The 21,272-nt window shown below is 38.3% G+C and overlaps 1 pseudogene across 1 annotated transcript; it reads left to right on the top strand.

Annotated features, from left to right (window-relative positions):
* The first annotated feature begins 391 nt into the window (after nucleotides 1–391).
* On the top strand, nucleotides 392–16,214 carry LOC148999532 (uncharacterized; annotated as a pseudogene). The gene is made up of 9 exons (XR_016170711.1): nucleotides 392–1,243; nucleotides 1,335–1,458; nucleotides 1,690–1,767; nucleotides 2,083–2,447; nucleotides 2,609–2,721; nucleotides 2,931–3,095; nucleotides 3,576–3,715; nucleotides 15,485–15,577; nucleotides 15,690–16,214. The product of XR_016170711.1 is annotated as an uncharacterized LOC148999532 (transcript).
* The last annotated feature ends 5,058 nt before the right edge of the window (nucleotides 16,215–21,272 follow it).

Here is a 21,272-nt window from a genome sequence, read left to right as displayed (position 1 = left end):
AATTGATTCGTTGCACTGCATACTCAAAAGAAATGATTTGATCGACACTCATTGCAGAATCATGGAGTCGAATTCCATTTTGCAAACACCGTATGCCCAAATGTTGGTAATTCTTCCTGTCTGATCCTCTCACTGTCTTCCTAGAATGGTGCAATGGAGGATATGCGGAATGCCATTGCCCTCACACTTCTCTTGATCATAATATCCGTTTCAGCTCTCTCTCCCCAGCTACATTAATGACTTCCCCTTCTCCATCTTCCATTCGCTACTGGTTGTTCAATTGTTCTTGAAGTTCATAGCCCGATGTAGTTCCACGCAAGCACTTCGGTAAATTGACCCGTTTGCTGATTAGCTATAAAATATTTCACTTGAAGCTAAACCGTGTTGACGAGTGTCCAACTCGATCATCGTATCATTGTCAGATATGTAACATGTATATAAATGCCAGGAGCAAGGATTCTCTCTTGCTTACACGCTTCTTTGGTACACCGTAATGCATCATGTACAGAAAAAGAAAAACAAATTATCAAGAAGAAATATATATCAGTCATGTACAGTTGCTTTGCCCCATCAATCATTATCCTCTCCCTCCTTCCTCACACGGTTCTTTGGATATGAAGGGAAAGAGGAAAATCAAATTCCACAATGAGAAAACCCATTCTCTCTCTCTGCCTTTCCCTTCGTATGAGTTCTGGTCTTCGAATTGAAGAAAAGAAAGGTGTTCTACGGAACTAATGGTGTTAGAGCCATTGGGTTTCTCAGGCTTGTTTGGAATTCAGGTTTTCGCTATGGATTGTGTTGATAACATCATCTTCTTCTCTGGTCACTTTTCATATTTCTCCTCTGCCGCTTTACCTTTCGTTGGAACCGATTATCCCGAGCCAAAGGCTGTCGCTCACGTGAACAGCGCCGCTTCTTCAAAGCCCATAAACTTTCCCTATTCGTGTGACGACGATGACGCATGATCTTTTCTTTCCTTATTTTTCTCCTCCCTCTTTGGTTCCCTTCCCTCTTCAGACTCTCTGATATATTATGATCTTGTGAATTCTCTCCCATAATCCTGTAATGGAATTGAATCCGTGTTAATGTTGTCCTCAACGTTGCCGATCAATTCTGATCTGACGCCAGGGACAACTGCCACGATAACCATGAAGGCCGCCGCCGCCAGTGGTTGTTTTCCGGTTTCCACCGTTGCGGATAGTTGTAGCGGCTGGAGGAACCATCTGCAACATTCTTTGATCAGGTAACCTGAACAACAGACAAGAAGCAGCGTTTATTTTATTTGTTTGGTGTTACCTCCTTATGCTGCTACTTTAAAATGTTACTGTCATCAGGTATGATCGTTGTTGGAATGGGAAGAAGAGGCACAAGTGCCTTTCCCCGCTGTCTGCTTCTGCTGATGCCTCTGCAACTACACCTTTTAACAGTCAGGACAGGGTTTCCCAATTTTACCAGGAGGTCCGTCTTCATTCTTTCATGTTATTACTACATCCCATCAACAATCATTCCTTGGATGGCAAACTGATCAATTGATGAAACCATCATTGGTCATCATTGTTCAACTGAGAGGGAGAGATAATCGTAGAATGTCCCCTTTTTTATCTTTTTTAGCTTTCAAATCACTTGTTCTGATCTGCCCACTCTGTTTCTTGGAATCCGTCTTTTTGGTTGTCACTCAATCAATCGCAGGTTCTTAAGAGTGCCAGGGAAAGGTTCACCCAGGAAATCTCCTTTCAGTCCTCGGACAAAGATGTTTCTCTTGCTAAGGTATAAAAGTATAAAGCACACACCCTCCTTTGCTTTTGGCATATCTGACCTTACTTGTATGTAAGTTAATGGCTATTGAAGGTGATTTGATTCCTTGAGATGTTCTTGGTTAGTACATTCACAAATACAAACAGTACCTGTTTGGGGATGTTTGGTTTAAATTCTGGACCTACTTATCTCACTTTTGATTGTATTTAAAAATTGATGCTGAACTGAAGATTAATAAACTTGTTCTGTGTGTTCTTTGTCTATTTTGTATGGATGTTTGGCTATGGTTATGCTGAACTCTGTTTTTTTACCCATCCATTGCTGCAGGCTTTACTATATGTTGCGGCTGAGGATGAAATCTTTAAAGCTTTCAATCAAGACATGGATACCTGCTTCCTAATGAACGAAAGGGGAGATGCTTCAGTCTCTATCCAGGCAAAAGAGTGGGAATTCCTTGGAAGCTTTTCCATTGGCTGGAAGGAGCATATCTGAGTGGTTGAGTGAGTTGGATACCATTGCCAAAGAAGTGGAAGCAGAGTTGGTTTTGAGAGACATAGGTTGCTATTTGGTGGAAGTGTTGAAGGCCGTAAATGTAGTTCTTTTCGAATCACGTGGCTTCAAAAGGTTTCATGCTCTCTTAGACTCAAAGCTTTCGTATTTGCATGCGGTGCTAAAGTCTGGCCGTGGCAGTGGTAGATCCTAATCCTTATTTCTGCAAGCTCTCTTTTGTTCTGCTCCTATTTAAACTATCTGGAGATTGTGAAATTTCCTGCTCTAAAATACGCTATCTTTCTCATTCATCTCCATTCAGTAAATTGATCAAGCCCTTGATGAAATTTTATCATGATGGCAGCAACTATGCTTAGGGTCATTTACATTGAAGTTTGTAGAAGACTTGGTGTGAAGATTGTTGGTTCACGAGTTGGGGAGGAGTTTCTGATTTGGCCTCAAACTGGAAACCCTGAGGTGACAAATACTTTTTCCTCTTTCATATTATTATCTTCATTCACCTTCTCTAATGGCCATGTATTTTAACCAATGTGCAAGTTTACTGTAAAATCTTTTGATGGCCTGACTTTTTTAAGAATTAGGCTGCAATAGCTAGCTTGTCTTCGGATTTGGCATTTAATGCTAACATAATGGTCTTTTTTTTCTTTTTTCTTTTTTGATTGAAGGAACTTTTCAAGGTCTCTTCAGGGCACAGCTTGTTTGCCGTTGTAAATGGGAGTTGTGTGGAGGATCCTAGATCAAAGGCATCTGACTTGAATAGCAGTTCACTTTCAGGACTTGAAATTGCAACTAACAGAGACATCATTGGAATTTCTTTGGCTAACCTGATTGTAAGTTTGCGTTAAAAAGTGAAAAAAGGATGGTGGGCAAGAAGTCCTTTATTGGCATTTATTTCTATCTCAGGGAGGGTTTTTCATAATTCCTCGTTGGGTAGATAGGACACTCTCTAAGTAGTCACAAATATAATGGTGTGGGCCTGTGGCCCATCTGAGTTGGATGGATCAACATGCATTGAATTCTTTCTTTTGTAATTTCAGTGGACCAGGTTTTCCAAAGGGGACATGTTATTTACACTATTTTTGCTACTTTCTTGTCATGTGCTGTAGTCCAATTGGGCTGAAGCTAGGCATTGAATGGAGAGTGATGTGATATATGTCCAACACGGTTTGGATACCAGTGAGATGCCAATTGGCAGATATAGCTTCTAGTGGGGGAAACATGCTTCTTATAAATATTCATGCGTGTAAATTAGTAACTATGTTCTATCATCCCATTGTATAGTGTTGGTTGTTTATCTTAATCTTTTGTAGAGACTTCACTGGAAACGTGCTTCAAGGATGAACCATGGATTGATGCTGACTTCTCCACTTAGACCTATTTATGACAAAAATGAAAAATACAGAAAAATTGATGATTCAAAGGCTCCCTTGTTGCAGCCACAAGATTTGAGGTAGTTGTCTTGTATCTCCTTTTTTATAGTGCTAATGCATCTGTGTTCTCTTTCACCTTCTTTTACATGCTATACCAATATTCTCAGATTGTGTACAGGGTGATGTTTTAAGCACAATCCTTTAATCAGAAAGCTGGGAGTATTATATTATGGTCATATTTCAGCTAGAATTATTTGGTAGTTTTTTTCTGGATGAAGTAAGCTTCTGTAAAGCTAAGGTGCCAAGAGTTTGTCTTATTCATTAGGTTTTATACTTATCGTTATTGACCATCGTGGATCTGGACTCAATTATACAGAGTTTGAGTAGTTCATAATATGATTCAATTGGTATGAGCATTGACTTTAGAAAAACTCACTGTTCTCTTTTTATGCTGATATTTTAGATACACATTTCTTAGTCTTGTTCTTTTTCAGATTATTCATGGCATAATCAAGGTTTGGGTTGCTTCATGAATGCTGTTGTTTCACCACACTTATTCTATTAGGCCCCTGGTTACTCGAGTCTACTCTAGGAAGAACTGAAACAGGGGCAGTTAAGGTTAAATGTTCAGTCAGTTATGGAATCAGTTAGGGGTTAGTTATTGGTGAGTATTTTGTTGTCGAGAGAGTGGAAGAGAGGGGATATCGAAGTACTGTGTTGGATTTGGGCAAGGAGGCTTGCAGGAGAGTACTGGCCTCTTATAGCCAGCAGGGGCCTCTTATAGACAGCAGGGGTGTTTAACTTGGTTTCTGTTGACACTTTTATCTGTAGTTGCTGTTATGTCTGTTCAAGACTAAACTATTCATTCCCAGACTAATTGTGAGTGAAGCTTAGAAAGAGTTAACCTTGCTGTTATTGGGTTCCTAACATAGTCCATCAAATTTCCAGAAGCACAAAGAACCAAAATCCTGAGATATCTTGGAGTTTTGGTTGAAAATTGGTATAATTTTGTTTCATCCCCTCATCTCCTCTTGGTGGGGTCAAGATTCTTGAAACTTTTCCATCTCTAACCATGGTCTACACTAGGGAAACCAACAAAGGAAAAAAAAGGGAAGTAAAAACATAACCCTACTGAACCAATCTCAGAATTAGTGCCAGGTGCTAATTCTGAAGACTCCTTTTCTTCCCTGGTGTAGCCCTAGATTGAAGAGGATCAACCAGGGGCCAGTCTTCTAGGATCACAATTCAAAAAGTCAGGGTTTAGGGTTATAGGATTTTAAATAGTTTCTTGGGGTACACAAGAATATAGGTTATAGTGGTCGAATGAGCGTAAGACTTGGAAAGAAGTTAGTGGCATAGTTTTAAGTTGGAAAGTTGGAGTATGGAAGGAAAAAAAAAAAAAAGATGGGGATGATTCGACTTATGAGTTATGATTTTAGAAGAGAACGGCAGATTAATTTGTTGAGAAGAAGATTCAATCTAGTTAGAAAGTCAAGCAACAAGGAGAAGAAATCGCATAATAGCAAGGGGGGTGGAGATGGTCACACGATCTTGTTATGCCATTGTACCTCACTGACAGCGACAAATAAAATTCAAAATTCAATTCCTGAATTGATGGCTAAAGTCAGCAATCATATCTCTACTTAAAGCCACATTTTCTGACCTAGTTTCAAACTCAAACTAGGGCTAAAATTAGAAACTAACTTCAAAATAGACTCCAATACTAAAAAGGAAAGGCCTATCCAATCATTAACCTATTGGGTGACCTAAAGTGACTAGAAAATTAAACGTGTCTCTAACTAAACTAATGAAATAAATCTCCTTTTCCTACTTCTACCCATATTTTGGGCCCATCAAATTGGGCAATGCAAAGTAAAACCATGGAATCAACCGGCAAATACATGTATGATCCAGTCCTAGACAAGCTAGACTATTCCTAACGAAAGAAGCCCCATTTGGTGATGATTCTGGATCATTCCCTGTTTACCCTATATTCTGAGAACCCTCCTCAAGCGCAGGAGCATACATGTTTATCATGCCAATAATTCAACTCAAACTGTTCCAAAAGGTTATGTGAAAAAGTGTGCTAGTTCCTTTCTTGTTTGAATGTGACAAGAAGAAACAAGTCGTCATTGCAACTTCTCATAAACAAATGGCAGTCCAGTTCAGTATGCTTTGTATGCTCGTGGAACACAAAATTTGGCACAATATGGTAGCTGCCTAACTAGCACACCATAATGACATAAGTAATCTTTCAACAAAACCAAGTTCCTTCAACAATTGCCTCTCCATATCAACCCAGGAGTAACATGTGCCATGGCTCAATACTTTCACTGCCACTTGATTGAGCTACACTATCTGTTTCTTATCTACCTAGTAAACAAGTTCTCTTCCAACAAAAGTACAATACTTTTCGGTTGACCCCTTATCAATAGGTGATTCAGCCCAATCAGCATTTGAATAGCCCTCATTCAGTCATTCCATACGTTACCATGGTCTGTGTGTAAACTTGATGCAATATCAGTTTGCTGGTTGGTGGCATGTTAGGGTTTGGAGATCCAAACCAAAAAGAACCACTCCAATGGTCTGCGGTCCATTAAGGATTGGCATCAGTTTATTTATTTAGTAGCTTATCAGTTTTTAGTTCTTTCTTTTTTTTTTTCCTTCACCTATGTGGGTGTTAGAGTTAAGATTTAAAATGCAAGTTATTATTTTCATTTTTTTAGTCTTATCAGGAATTGTTTCATTTCCCTTTGTATATTTGCTTGTAACCCAAAACTAGACAGCATAAACTGAATAGAATTATTGTTTTTCTCTTTAAAAGTGTGCTTGTGCAATATCTTTCCCCATATCCTTATAATTTTCCCTTTCTCCCTTGCCAACTCACTATCAAAACTGCATCCAAGGGTCTTTTTGGGGTACCTCAAAATATGTGTGACATCATTCTAGTGAGATGTCCCAGGAGCAAACAAAATTTGACCCATTGCAATGTCAAAAAAGGCAACATCAGGTTGAAGAAGAGTCAAATAAGCTAGCTTAGATGCTTCTTAGGCTCAACAAGAATAGTTCGATCATCAGACATAAGCTTTAAATTAGCATCAGCAGGAGCATCCAGAGGTTTAGACCTTGACATTCCTCATTAGATTGTAGATCAAGCACATACTATCACCAAGATAGCAAAATCCCTTTCCTTGACTGAGCTATTTGCACACCCTAAATTTAATTCGGCCTCCTAGTCTTTGGTTTGAAATTGTTGCTGTCAGTGCATTGTTAAGTTCTCAGGGCCTAGATAATCATTTTCTCATTTTCTGTAATGACAGTATCATCCACATATGCATGAAAAGATACTCCTAGCATCAAAATGCCAGAAAAGCATAGAATGATCACTCTCGCATTGTGTTAGCCGAAACTCTTGAAATCATTGAAATGAACTAACCAAACCAAGCCCAAGACAACTGTTTTAATTTAAAAAATGACTTTGTGAATCAACACATCATACTATTCTCTCCTTGAGCAACAACCACAGGTGGTTCCTCCATGTAAGCTTCCTCACATAGATCACCATTTAGTAAGACATTCTCACATCAAAAGCTGATACAGAGGCCAATGGTGAATTGCTGCCAAAGAGATTAAGAAAAAAGAGAAAAATACAAACAAAGCTAAGCTAATTCCCTAGGGAAAAAGTGTCTAGGTAGTCAACACCATTCATTCAAGCATACTCATTTCCCACATGCCTAGCCATTAAACGGGTAAGGGAACCATCTGGGATAACCTTTAGAATGAAAATCCAACGACAACCAGTAGTAGATTTCTGAGAGCATAATAGAACAAGATCCCATTTATGACTTTCCTCCAACACTAGTAGTTAATCAGTTATAGCTACTGCCCAACCAGGACTGGCAAAACCTGTGAAATAGACTTAAGAACAAGATGATTTTTCAACAATAGATACAGAAGATTGGAAGAAGGAGAGGACTAACCAGAATAGGAAGCAAAAAGTTAGGAAAACAACCTTGAACACCCTTACAAATGGCAATCAGAGCATCCAGGTTAGAAGAACAAAAACTGAGGATCTGGCAAACAGAAGTAGAAGAGACAGAGACCGTGGTGGTTTTTCTTTTTCTTTTTTTTTTTTTTTTTTTTTTTTTTTTTTTTTTTGGGGGGGGGTGAGGGGGGGTGGGGTGGGCAACAACTGATATAGAGTGATGAACATTAGTGTCAGTGATAGAGGACTTCGAAAAGATAGGCGACAATGGAGGATGAGCTGTTACTGTAACCTGTGGAGCCACCCGCTGAACAACATAAATAAGGAGATTACCATCAAAGTCAGGGACACTAATGGGAGTTTTGAAGGTGTGGACTTAAAAGGACACATTAGTGTAACACATTACTTGTGTAGCTTAAGTGAATAACAATGATAACCCTTTTGGGTATGAGAATACCTAACAAACTTGTACCAACTATCAAGGGATCTGACATCAATTTAGAAATATATGGACAATGACAATCAATCAAAACAACACTTCCAAAAACACAAGGTAGCAAAACAAAAAACAACCAATAATATGGAATACCACCATGCAAAATAGAAGAAGGCATATGATTAGTAAGGGAGGTAGTCAATACAGATGCAGATCCAGCACCGAATTAGCTTATTTTCCTTTGAAATCAGCCTGGGGTTGATAGACATGGGGGTTGGGCCTTTATTAATATTTTTTGTGTGGTTTCTTATAGGTCTATTCTATGGGCCCAAAAGTTTGGCATCTAGGTCAAGTACGAAAATGGGTTAGTATTAGTTTAATTGGTCTAATTATGTAATTTCTTCCAACTTAAGTTATAAGATAGAATAGTCTTTTTCTTTTGTTTTGAGAGTTTAAGTCGGTCAGTTTTTATTTTCCTACTTTAATTGTTGGCAACTTCCCATACAACAGCAGCATTGGCAAGAAGAAAATAGCTCTCAGCAATAGCAGGTTCAATGGAATTGAGTAAAAAAACCCATTATAAGACATTCATTAGCTTCTGTTGAAAGAAACGATTGTGGTGAATGGCTTATTGATCCATGATCTCAAGCCCTCTATTTATAATTAAGTGGAAAGTAGACTATTACAAGGAATAAAAGTTTACATGAATGAAAACTCTAATTTAACTCCTATACAAACTCTTATTAGACTCCTAATAGAATCCAACACTCCCCCTCAAGTTGAGGGATAGATATTAGTCATGCCCAACTTGCCTACAATAGGAAGGAAATCTCTTTCTTTCAAACCCTTAGTGAAAACATCTGCTACTTGGTCTCCAGATCTTACAAAAGGCATGCAGATAAGCCCTTGTTCCAACTTTCCTTTGACAAAAACCTTCAATTTCAATGTGCTTAGTTCGATCATGTTGCCTTTGGATTATTGCAATACTAATGCGACTTGTTGTCGGTTGTCACAATATAACATCATAGGGTTTGGACTTGGACTCCAATATCTTGCGAAGCCTTTCAACCATAGTGCTCACAAACTCCACGAACCATAGCTTTATATTCAGCTTCGGTACTGATAAAGCTATCACATTCTGTTTCTTACTTCTCCAAGTAACTAGATTACCTCCAACAAAGGTACGGTGACCTAAATTGACTTCTGTCTAGAGATCTGCCCGGTCTGCATCGGTGTATGCTTCTACTTTTAGATTATCGGTGGGTGTAGGTATTCCTTTTCCGAGTTCCCTTCAAATCTTGTAGTATTCTGTCGCCTTCATATGAGCTAAATATGGATCATACATGAATTGGCTCACTATCCCTACGGCATGCGATGTCGGCTTGGTGTGGGACAAGTAAATAAGCTACCCTACTAGCCTTTGGTATCTTCCTTTGTCCACTTGGTTCTCCCTCTTTTTCTTTAAGTTTAGCTCCGGCTTCATAGGGGTATCAATTGGTTTACACCCCAACATTCCCACTTCGATAATAGATCTAGGACATACTTTCTTTGAGATAGGAATATACCTTTGTTTGATCGAGCCACCTCAATCCCTAAGTCTTGAGCTTCCCTGGATCTTTAATTTCAAACTCTCTGCCAAGAAAGTCTTTCAACTTTTGAATTTCTTCACCATCATTCCCTATGATGACAATATCGTCTACATAAACAATGAGAGTGTGATGTTAGTGCCGACTTCTTGACAAATAGTGTATGATTAGCATTGCTTTGCTTGTACCCAATAGAGTCATTGCCTTGAAGGCGTCCAAACCAGCATCTAGAGACTGTTTTAACCCATATATTGACCTCTTCAACCGACGGACTTTCCCTACAGTGTTGTCATCCGAAAAACCATGTGGGATTTCCATATAGACCTCTTCTGCTAACTCCCATGTAAGAGGCATTCTTTACGTCTAGTTGGTGCAAGTTCCAGTGTTTGTTCACGGCTGGACAACGAACTCGCAGTATTTAGTTTCGCAGCGGGCGAAGGTCTCCGATAATCAATCCCATAGGTATGGGTAAACCCCTTTGCAACTAGTCTAGCTTTCAACTTGTTGCCCGATCCATCCATATTTTGTTTAACCACAAATACCCATTTGCAGCCCCTTGTTTTTTTTCCTGAGGAAGTGTAATCAACTCCCAGTGTCATTTTTCTTCATTGCTCGCATTTCCTCTACCATAGCTTCCTTCCATTTCTTATCAACATAGGCTTCTGCCAACTTTTAGGACGGATCGGATGACGAGAGGATATAAAGCATGGTGGAGTCGACAAAGAGTTATACGAAACATATTTAGCTATGGGATGTTGAGTACAAGATCCGACCCCTTTTCTACGGAGAAGATTGGAAGAAGATACCTCGGTAGAATCTGATTTTGGAGCGGAGGCCGAAGTGGTAACGTATCACCTTTCTCTACCGCTTTAGCCGGTTGTATTTCTTCCTCCGATAAGTCTTCACCTCCTTATTCTGGTCAATCTGGTTTTGAAAGACCCCAGCGTGTGTCTTACAGAGTGGTCTCCCCTCGCTAGGTTCTTCACGTGGTTCGGGAACGAGGGGGTGGATTGGAGTCCTCGGTTATCGGCCAAAGTCTCCCCCTAGTCGAAACTCTTCGGGACTCTAAAGTTGTGTTGGTCTATGATAGGAAGATCTAGAGTCGGAAAGAACACCTCTCCTCTAAGACTCTCCCCCGGAGAGCTGTATAGTAAGGGCAAAACTCATGAAAAATTACATCCATGGATACAATGGTTTTCCGGGAGGGAGGATGATAACATTTGTACTCTTTTCCGAGTAGCGAATACCCCAAATATGCAACGTAGGCCGGGGAGCCGTTACTCGTGGGTCGTGATTCTGGCATGCACACGCATCCAAAACCTTTGGGGGAACAACAAAGAAGAGGCTCCCCAAGAATCTCATTAGGACATTTAAAACCAAGTATCCTCGGCATCCTATTCGAGGTAGAAGCGGTGAGTATAGCATCACTCCGATCGGTCGTGCATTTCAGTGAATCATAATGGACGGGCTATCTCTAAGAATGCCGATTCTTCCTTTCGGCCACCCCATTTTGGGCGCCGTATCAACGCAATCGTCCGATGTATTATGCCGAGTCGGAGAGATATCTTTGAAATTCACCATCAATATATTCGGTGCCATTGTCACTGCGAAGGATCTTTACGGTGGCATTAAGCTGAGTTTTAATCATATTATGAAAATCACGAAAACATCGGAAAACCTCATTTGTTTGTTTTAAAAGATAAATCCATGTAGAACGAGGTGACAATCAATAAAAGTAAAAAGTACCTATGGCCGTATGATACACGTCGGCGGACCCCACACATCGTATGAATTAGCATAAAGGAATAGGTCTTCTATTATGAAGAGAAGGTAAATAAGTAAACGAGTCTGCTTTGCAATGCAGCTTCGCGAAAAAATTATCCTCATTATAGAAGAAACCAAATCGGAAATATTTTCTTAAGAGTTCTAGAGGAGGGTGACCTAGCCTCGGTGCACCGTGAAGGTCTCGATTTTACCGAATGGAGGATTAGAAGATGTAGTCAAAGCGCGCAGATTCTCCAATCGGCTCAGCAAATAAAGTCCATTGTCTAGTTTACCACGTCCAATCTCCTTCCCGTGACCGGATCCGGAAGACACGAGATGGGAAAGTCACTTTACAATTCAAATCATGTGTAAGACTACCGATAGAGGCAAGTTACTAGTGAAAGAGGGAACATGTAAACTTTAGACAAAGAAGTGATGGAGAATGCTGAATGGTTCCTTTTCCAACAATAGAAAGAATATGAGCCATCAGCGATTCGAACTTTATCCTTTCCGGTTGGAGAATATTGTAAGAAAGAAGAGGATAAACCTGTCATATGATCTCGTGGCTTCCGTATCGATGATCCAAAGAGTAGAAACTCAAGAAGCTTGAAAGCTTGTAAAAGTTTTACCCGATATAGCAAGGTAGGAGTTGGTTTGGGTAGTAGAGGAAGCGGTGGTCGAGGCTCGTATGGCAATAGTTGTCATGTTGACAAAATTATCTCAGTTCTTCAGTCTTCAACCTTTCAAGTAACCGAAATGTCGCAGAATACAATAGCCAAACCACCCAAACAAATGATAGAATTCAAAAATTACTTATAAAGAATACCATTTTTTTTCTTTTCTGATTCTGACGATGATGATATGGAAAATCAAAAACAGGTCCCTGAAAGTTTGTAAATTTACAAACCTAACCCTCAAACATAGTATTTACGTTTTCTGTTTTTATTTTTATTTTGGTTGGGCTGATCAAAACAGAAAACATAAATACAGCAGTAGTCTTCACTCTTCAGGAGTCTCTTTCAGCGGAAGTTGCAGAAGCTCCGGCAAGAGAAGCAACAATAGCTGGAGCAGCGGCAGCACAGGGCAGCGGCAGCGGAAGTTGCGAAGAAGCAGCGGTAACCGATTCTAATCTATGATTCTTATCGCAAAAAGCAGCAGCAGCAGGAATTCAAGAATCGCAGCAACAGGAATTCTTGTCGCGAGAAGCAGCAGGAATCGTGGTTCTTCTTCTCTTCTTCTTTCGTCTTTTTTTTTTTTCTCTGATCTTCGAGGTGGAACTGAAACGATAGTGCAGCGGTGCGATGGGTTTGAAAAGGGAAAAAAATTCTGCCAAACGATTGTTGCAGAATTATGGTTTGAAGAATTGATTTATGCGATGGTTGCAGAATTAGGTTGTAGAAGAACAAGAAAAAACTGCGAAGGGTTTTGGTGAAAAAAGATAATCTGCTATGGGTTTATGGGTTTGAAGAAAGAAGAAATAGAAGAAGATCCTAATCGAATTTAGGCTCTGATACCATGTTGAAAGAAACGATTGTGGTGAATGGCTTATTGATCCATGATCTCAAGCCCTCTATTTATAATTAAGTGGAAAGTAGACTATTACAAGGAATAGAAGTTTACATGAATGAAAACTCTAATTTAACTCCTATACAAACTCTTATTAGACTCCTAATAGAATCCAATAGTTTCCCACTTGTCTTGAGCTAGATTGGACATTGTAGGCTTAACCATTGTACCATGAAGATGACCTGTAAGACCGCGAGCACACTCCGCAAGAGCAATAGATCAAGACCATTTTTGATAATTTGTCTTATTGAGTTTTAACAGAGTTCATCTGGAAAGAGGAAAAGCATGCTCATGAATAATTAAAGCCTCATCTACTTCAGACGAGCCAGTAGATGCGGTAGACATATCGCTGATCCGGAGAACTCTGACAAAAAAGATCCCGCAGATCCTTTGTCACGGAAGGATTCACAACATCAGTAGGTAAAAGGGTGGGAGAATAAGTGCTCACCACTAAAGGATCAGGTCAAAGGGGGCAGCCAAAGACCTAAAAGAGTCGGTGGAAATGAGGCAGGAGAGAGGCGAGGGCCTGCAATAAGGTGGCAGAGCCTTGCGGTAGGGAGGCGAAGTCTTAGGAGGACTCATGGTAAGGTCATAGGGTAGCGGTGGTCTAGGAAGGACGTGGAAGGTCTTGAGGCGGAATGGTGGTGGCGGTCTCAAGATGGAGGTGAAATGGTGGAGTGGTCTAGGAGACTTGGCGGAGGGCTGGCGGCTATGGTGGTGTGTGGTGTTGCTATCGGAAAGCAAAGAGAAAGTTAGGGTTAGGGCAAATTTTTTCTCAAATATATGTGATATCAAATCCCCAGAAACTTTGGCTTTAATGTTGAATGGTCTAAGAACTTCTGACTGGTGTTAAGGAGGCACAATCAGTCTTTATTTATAATAGTGAGGGAGTTCAAAAAGAATAGAAATTATGGATGTAGGATATTACCTAGAGACAGTTCTACCTTTTATGCTCAAAATTACAACACAAAGGACAAGGGGAGACACAAAAGCTTTATTTATTTTATTTTACTTTTTTTTTTTTTTTTTTTTTTGGGGGGGGGGGGGGGGGGGGTTGGAGAAGCGAAGACGGTCCTAGAATACAACATGAGATATGGGATGAAGGGGAGAGAATCATAGGATAGGGATGTTTACATGTCAGTACCTTTGTGAACAAAAATAGGTAATTTGAGCGAAAGAGAATTCTTACCAGATGGAGTAATGGGCTTTGGTTCAATGGATGATGATGAGATGGGCAAAGGTGCCATAATGGTGCTAGTTTCAACTTACTTGGAGACTCAAGCAAAGACCCAAAGATCCGAACAGTGAAGCCTACTCTTGATTTCTCAAAACCTGTAGTCCAATAGAATCCGAAGTCGGCCTCTCCTGAATTATGTTCAAATCAGGCTCCCCCTGAACTTGAACCTGTTCCCCTGGAGGTGAACCATCAGGAATGTGGAGTAGTAGGCAATGACGCAACAAGCATCATAACATATTCTCGTATGTTAATATATTATCAAGCTACTCCTGAAGAGGTGACGATGAATGATAGGGCTAGGACTCATGGAAAATAACATCCATGGTGACAGAAACACTTCAGGTTGGAGGATATGGTAGCACTTGTAGCCTTCTAGTTCTAGGGGTCAAAATGACCCAAAAAGATATACCTGCAAAGAGGATCCAACTTGCAATGGAGTGATGATTCTTGGCATAACAAACAGAAGCAAGACCCCTGGGAAAAACCAGGAAAGATGATGAGCCTAGAGGAGATCAACTCAGGGTGAAAAAGCTTAGAAATCAAGTAGGAAGTTGGTTGACCAGATGAGTAGCGGTAACATTAGCATCACTCTAGAACTGGGGAGGAACATTGTGATGACACACTAAAGCGTGAGCCCTCTCTACTAAGCGTACTTTCTTCTTCCAAAAAATTCCTTTTCTTGTGTTTGTTTAGCCAGGAAATGTCTGGCGTGATCCTTTGATATCTCTTATTCATGCTTCCTGTTATTTTAACCGGCTGGAGGAACCTCCCCAATTTGCTAAGATCTTAACCCATTACTCTGGAAAAGCAACTAAAAGTTTGGGTCCTTAATTGATTGTCATTTGATTAATTGTTTAAAAGCTCTAATTGTATTTATGCTATTAAAGAAGCCTTCCCAATTTGGTAAGATATCTACTCATTCCTCTGGAAAATCAACTAAAAAGTTTGCACAAAATTACGAAAATACTGCAGTTCTTCATTCAGGTACCATCAGAGATTAGGAGTGCATATATATTTTATTACAACCTTATGCACTTCTCATCCATATTGCATTCTCCTTTTCGGTTGAAATTTTATCAGTGAGATAAGTGGGTTCTATCGTAAGATGGCCCACCCAATATCTTAAGCATATAATTGTGCAACTCATTAACTTCCCAAGTTGGAACTTAGTGAATGAGGTTAGGAAAGGGAGAAACAAAAAGACCTTATGTTTCATTGAAGTCGTTCAAGGAAGTAGACTGTGCCGTGCTGAACTTGACGTTTTTTACCATGTAGGTTGGCTATCATGGCTTCAGAAAGGTTGTTGATTCTGCAGCCGCATAACTGGGCTCTCCGTAGAGACCATGGCATGCTTTTATACTTCGACAGGTAATACTCACCCTCGCTACTTGCAGGACTCTTTCGTCCGAGTGTACTTTGTTCATTCATGTAGGGATTTTGTTAAGCCCTTATTTGTAGTTTAAATGCTGGCATGATACAGGAAGTATGGAGAGGCAGTTCAAGAGCTTAGTATCTGCATGGCCTTTGCACCTATAGAGGAAGCAGAAATTTTGGAGCCATTTGTTGAGAAATTGCATTTATTGCGGCTCGAATCATCATGGAAGTCCTTAGGACATGCTGGCCGACTGGCAATTTCCTGAATGCTCGTTCAGTACCTGCTCTTCATTTGTAGTTTTAGTTTATGGCTAAAGTATCTCTGGACAAGGTATGCCTGGAGACTTTCTGGATGAAAATGACCAGCATTGCCTTGTAGAAGGGTAATTTGCTATTTCTGATACTCAGTGTATAGGGAATGGTTCAGATTGGCTTGTAATGAGATGTCTTTCCACTCTATGTCCATGCAGAGACTATGGTCCACACATTTCACAAGTGGTTCCACTTACCATATATGTATACATATAGTTCTTAATATATCAACAAAACATGCCCGAGATACCATAATTTGGAATCTATGTTTGAAATACTTTTCAATGCGATTGATTTTCTTGTAATTTTAAAGAATGTTATTTTTAAAGATCATGTTAGAATGATATTCCTTACCCCCCAAAAAAAATGTTAGAATGATAGTTCTTGACAATCATGTTAGAAACTGTTTGGTTATTCAATGGGAAAATTTCCCAGATGATCAAATTTTGAAGAATTATTTAATAAGATATTTATAAGAAAGTTATAGTCAAATGGATTTTATATTTGAAAATAATAATCAAATCTCTATAATGAACTATTCAATTCTTTCAATCTCTTGACAATTCTAGGGATGACAACATTTTGTATTTTGTCTTTTTTAGGTCTCAATCTTTCTATTATTTTTCAGTTTCATTGTTTGCAATGAAAGACTTGAGGGTAATTTCTGATGATTCATGGTAGAATATTAGTTTTACGGAAAAATTAAAAATTAGAATATTAGAATATTAGATAAAAAAAAATTAAATTCTTATTGAGTAAATCTTTCTTAAAATCTGACCATTTAGGAAAATTTTTCATATTCAAATTTTATCATGTGATTCTTCATGAAGAATTGTTTACCTTAGGGCTTTTTTTGTCAATTCTCAATCTCATTTTCTAATATTTATCATTTTTTTTATATTTTGGTATCCATTTTATATTTTATTTTTGTTTAAAAGAATAAAAAAAATCTTTCAAAATCCATAATTCACTCTTCTTATATTGTGATTTCTAGGTTAAAACTCATTCTATTCATTTTTATGTTAGTCATTTAAAATCTCAATGAAAGTTGAGGGTACAATAATAAATATATATATCCTTTTTATGAAGATTCTATTATTTATCTTCTTCCTCACTTTTAAACCCTAATAATTTGTTCTTAAATTTCATTATTATTTTTATTAATTTTTATTTGAATATACCAAATTTATTTTTCATTTTATAAATTATTATGGATAACAGTTATCAAACCATATTCATTGTTGACAAAAAAAATGAATTATTATATTTATTTCTTTTAAATAGTCAAATTAGAGAATGAGAATTATCCCAAAAAGGCCCTTAATCTTGTCAAATAATATATGCAAGGAATACTATGATAGGATTTGGAAAATGTTTTACAAATGGAATTTCAATTTTGGTTTTTAATTTATTTTTTCTAGTTACTTTTCATTATTGGGATAATTACTATTGCCCTCTTGTACTTTGATTTTACTAATCAAACATCATTCTTTATGAAATTACTATTGGCCTCCCCTCACTTTTAACGGTGTTAAGTGGCTTTTAATATTAAATGTGTAATGTCTATTTTGTCCTTCATTAAAATTAAGAAGTCAAAAAGATGACATCACCCCATATTGAATGTCAATCATATCCATAAAATCTTATATTTTAGAATCAATTTTAGATTTAAAAGAGTAATTGTGTCTCTATTTAAAATGTGATGAAGATCCAAATCAAAAGAATTTGAGAATGAATTACCTCTTGAGATCTTGCTTCTTCATCCCTAACTCCATTAAAATGTACATCATGGTGAAGGTGAATTGTTTCACATTATAAATTTAAGTTCAAATAGCAAGAGTAGAGGAAGGGAGAAAATAAATGAATCTTTGTATGTGTTGTAATTTTTGGAATTTACACAAATGAACAAAACAACAATGATCTCTACTGCAGCGTGATACTTGTTAATGAGGGTCTTACTGTTGCACTAAAAAATATAAATCACATGGATTTTTAGGTATGATCCTAAAATTATTTTTCTTTGTGTTTCCATCTGAAAATTTAATCTGGGGATTGGTATGACCACACTGTGAAAATCCCCGTAGTTCTAATCCGGAATCCGTATTGCAAGTCCAAGAACCCGAAGGTCTAGTCGGATTAATTTGCGGAGTGTCCGGATAGAAGTCCATGATCCATACCTTGAACCCATTGATCTGAATTCTCTTGATGAAGAACCTGCCTTGCTAGGAAGTTGGATATATGGTAGAAGGCATGTGATGTCTGGAGATATCCGGAATGAAGGTAAGACCTCCCCCATGTGTTGATTAGGGTTAGGTTGTGTTTGGGATTCAACCCTTTGAGCAAAACACCCTTGTATAGCAATATACTAGGGGGCGGTTGCTTGAGGTGGTTGATTGAACCAAGCGACCGCCCCAAGGGACCGTCGGGTCCTGGTTGCGGGGTTTTGCCCTAATTTGCCCCTAGACCTCTATAAATAGCAAACCTCGCCCAATTAACAAATATTATATCCGGGATTGCTATTTTTGGTGGTTAGGAGGCAATGAAGACGTGTTGGAAGGTGGGCGAAGTTTTGTTAATGATTTGAAACTTTTTCTCTCCTATTCTTGCTGATCTGGTTGAGGTAAGTGAATCCTCATTCACTCAGTCTCTTTCTTCAGCTGTTGAATAGTGTAGTGTAGTTCCCTCTTTGGTTGTTCATGATCCTCTTATTGCGGTATCCCCTTTTAATGTTTTTTATCAGATCCTGTCCGAAAATGAACCCTGCTTTAGTGAAAATGATGGATCAAATCAAGGGGAGGATTTTTTGTGACAGATCTACATTAATTGTTAGGTTTCGTTTTACCCCTTGGTTATTAATGCGTTAGGTTCGAAATTCGGATTGAGATCATCCCAAAAACGGATTGAAATCGGATGATCAAAAGCCTGAGTTTCGGATTTGAGCATTTTGTTTTTGGGGCAGTCACTAGTGGCAGTCGCTTGACCCTAGCAACTGCCTAGTTTTCAGTAAGTATGTGGCTTTTGGATTTTGTACAATTTGACTCAATTGACTTTTATGATCTTATAACCCTGTTTATAGGTGTTCTCTGTTTCTACTAAAAGTCTTATAATTGTTTGTGGATTGCATTTTAAAGGAATTCTACTTATCTACAGGTAAGGATATACACTCTTATCTTTATGTAATGACTTGAACATGCTAGATCAGTGTCTCTTCTTATTGTTCTTTAATCATATATCTTGCTATAACTGTATAAAGCATGTTAATCTTATTGTATACTTGTTGTTTGTAATATTCTTGTATGAATTGTATCTGTTATGGTTACGGTATGATGATGGTTGATGGTGTGTGGTTTTAATGGAAAGGGTATTCCATTGGGATATCTTTACTTAAGATATCAGAGGGTTGTGGTATGTGACACATGCTCATTGATGCCTCCAGCACCATCATGACTACTGGATGACATACCTAGGGAGAGTCTAGAGTTGCAGGGCTAGGTACCCCACATACTACTACCCTTTCAGTAGGGGAATTGAAGTCGGATGACCCGTGACGATGGTGATGTGACTTTGATTCATCCTACAGTGGTAACCAGTCTGTACGTAGATTCAGTGGTCCACTGTTGTTCATGCAATGGTAGGGTTGCATATGTTAGGGTTAGACTCATGGACGTCCAAGGAGCGGACCAGGTGTCTTGAGGAGTCATGAGAGCATTCCGCCCCAACAATATGTGGATGACCATAGGGTTAGGGAGTGGAGTCCAATAGCGGTAACCAATCCATGAGGATTCTCATTCTTAGGTTGTGAATGATATGGAACCGAGTTGGTTGGTGCCATAGGGGAAGTATCTAGACTTCATGTAGCTGTTACCATTATTACTTGCATTGGATTAGAAACCCCGACATGCGCCAGTACTCATGCCAATAGTCATGGTAAGAGAGTGTTGACTTAAACCCCAACCATGGTTTGTGAGCCAGGTGTGGACTTACCCCTTTACCCAGGATCCCAACAGAGGTATCCAGTTTTTTTGAGGGATCAGAGTGACTAGACCTACCCAGAGGAGGGCTGGTGTATATCTTAAAGCATGCCAACTGTTAGAGACTTGCATAATTAGATCTTAGTAGCATTCATACTTCTGCATATCATATATGTCACGTATGCATTTCTGATTGTGTTGACATATGGATGAGAATTATGTTATCCTTACTGAGTTGGTCAGAACTCATTCCTTTTATTGTATGTATTATATAAACTGCATAGATGGTGGCTCAACGTCGGAAGTTGGAATGGATTCGTATGAAAGAGCCCTCCCGTATGAAGAAGATGTAGCACCGTCAATGAGAGCCCTCCCGTCAAGGAAATTTGGTAACACGCGTAATGGTTAGGATATATTAGGTGATTTTCAATTTGCTATTTCCTTATATTTAGTTTTAATTTTGAGTTTTATTCAATCACATCTTTCCTTTATTGGTGGTTTCTTTTTGTAAAAAAATCGCATCTTTCCTTTATTCGATGGTTTATTTTTAGAGAGTAAAATGGATTTAAGGTTAATTTCCCATAATTAATTAAGGGCAGTATTATTACTTTACAAAAGAAAAATAAGTAAAAAAAAACTTCCACGGTTATTTCTAGAAGTTTAAGAAAATATATAGATGCCACATCATCAATAAACTAAGGGAACTTAACGGTAGGGAACATTAGTAATTGTAGACAAAGTTAAAGGTTGGATTGATAATTTTGAAAAATACATTCAATAAAGTAATAATAAAATCAAAGTAGAGAAGGACAACAATAATTATCCCTTCTAAATTTTCTTTTCCAATTTTGGTTCTTAATTCATTTTCAAAATTTAGTTTTAGAACAAATTATCTAATCTCATTATTTTTCGGGCAAATTACATATAAACCCCTTGAATTTACAATCATTTACATCTGCTATCCCTGAGAAAAATCAATTACAAACGTCCCCTTATTATTAAGAATTCGGTTAAATAATGAGGTCACAATTGAACAAAAATTCAAAATGTCAATTTTACCCTTATTTGTTCCAAATTTTTTATAATAGAAAATTTAACTCCAATATTAATAAAAAAATTACTAAAGAATTGGGAGAAATACCTATCTTTTTTTCTAACCCTACTGGTAATTATCTACGAGCCCCACCCTACTAGAAATTTGTTTATATGTTGGTGGTTACCGATAGGGTGGGGCCGGTGGGTGATTTTCAGCAGGGTTAAGGAAAGAAATGAATGAAGAGGAAATCCCTTCTCCAACTTCTTTAGTAATTTTTGAGGGTATTTTAATCATATAATATTGGAGTTAAAATTGCTATTATGAGAAATGCTTGAACAAAGAAAAGTAAAGTTGGTCTTTTGAATTTTTA

This window comes from Hakea prostrata, chromosome 11 (genome assembly GCF_041222555.1).
Source record: "Hakea prostrata isolate BN-2017 chromosome 11, UWA_Hpros_2, whole genome shotgun sequence".
Classification (NCBI taxonomy): Eukaryota; Viridiplantae; Streptophyta; class Magnoliopsida; order Proteales; family Proteaceae; genus Hakea; species Hakea prostrata.
Note: the sequence above shows the minus strand (reverse complement) of the source record. Positions and strands in the feature narration are given on the sequence as shown.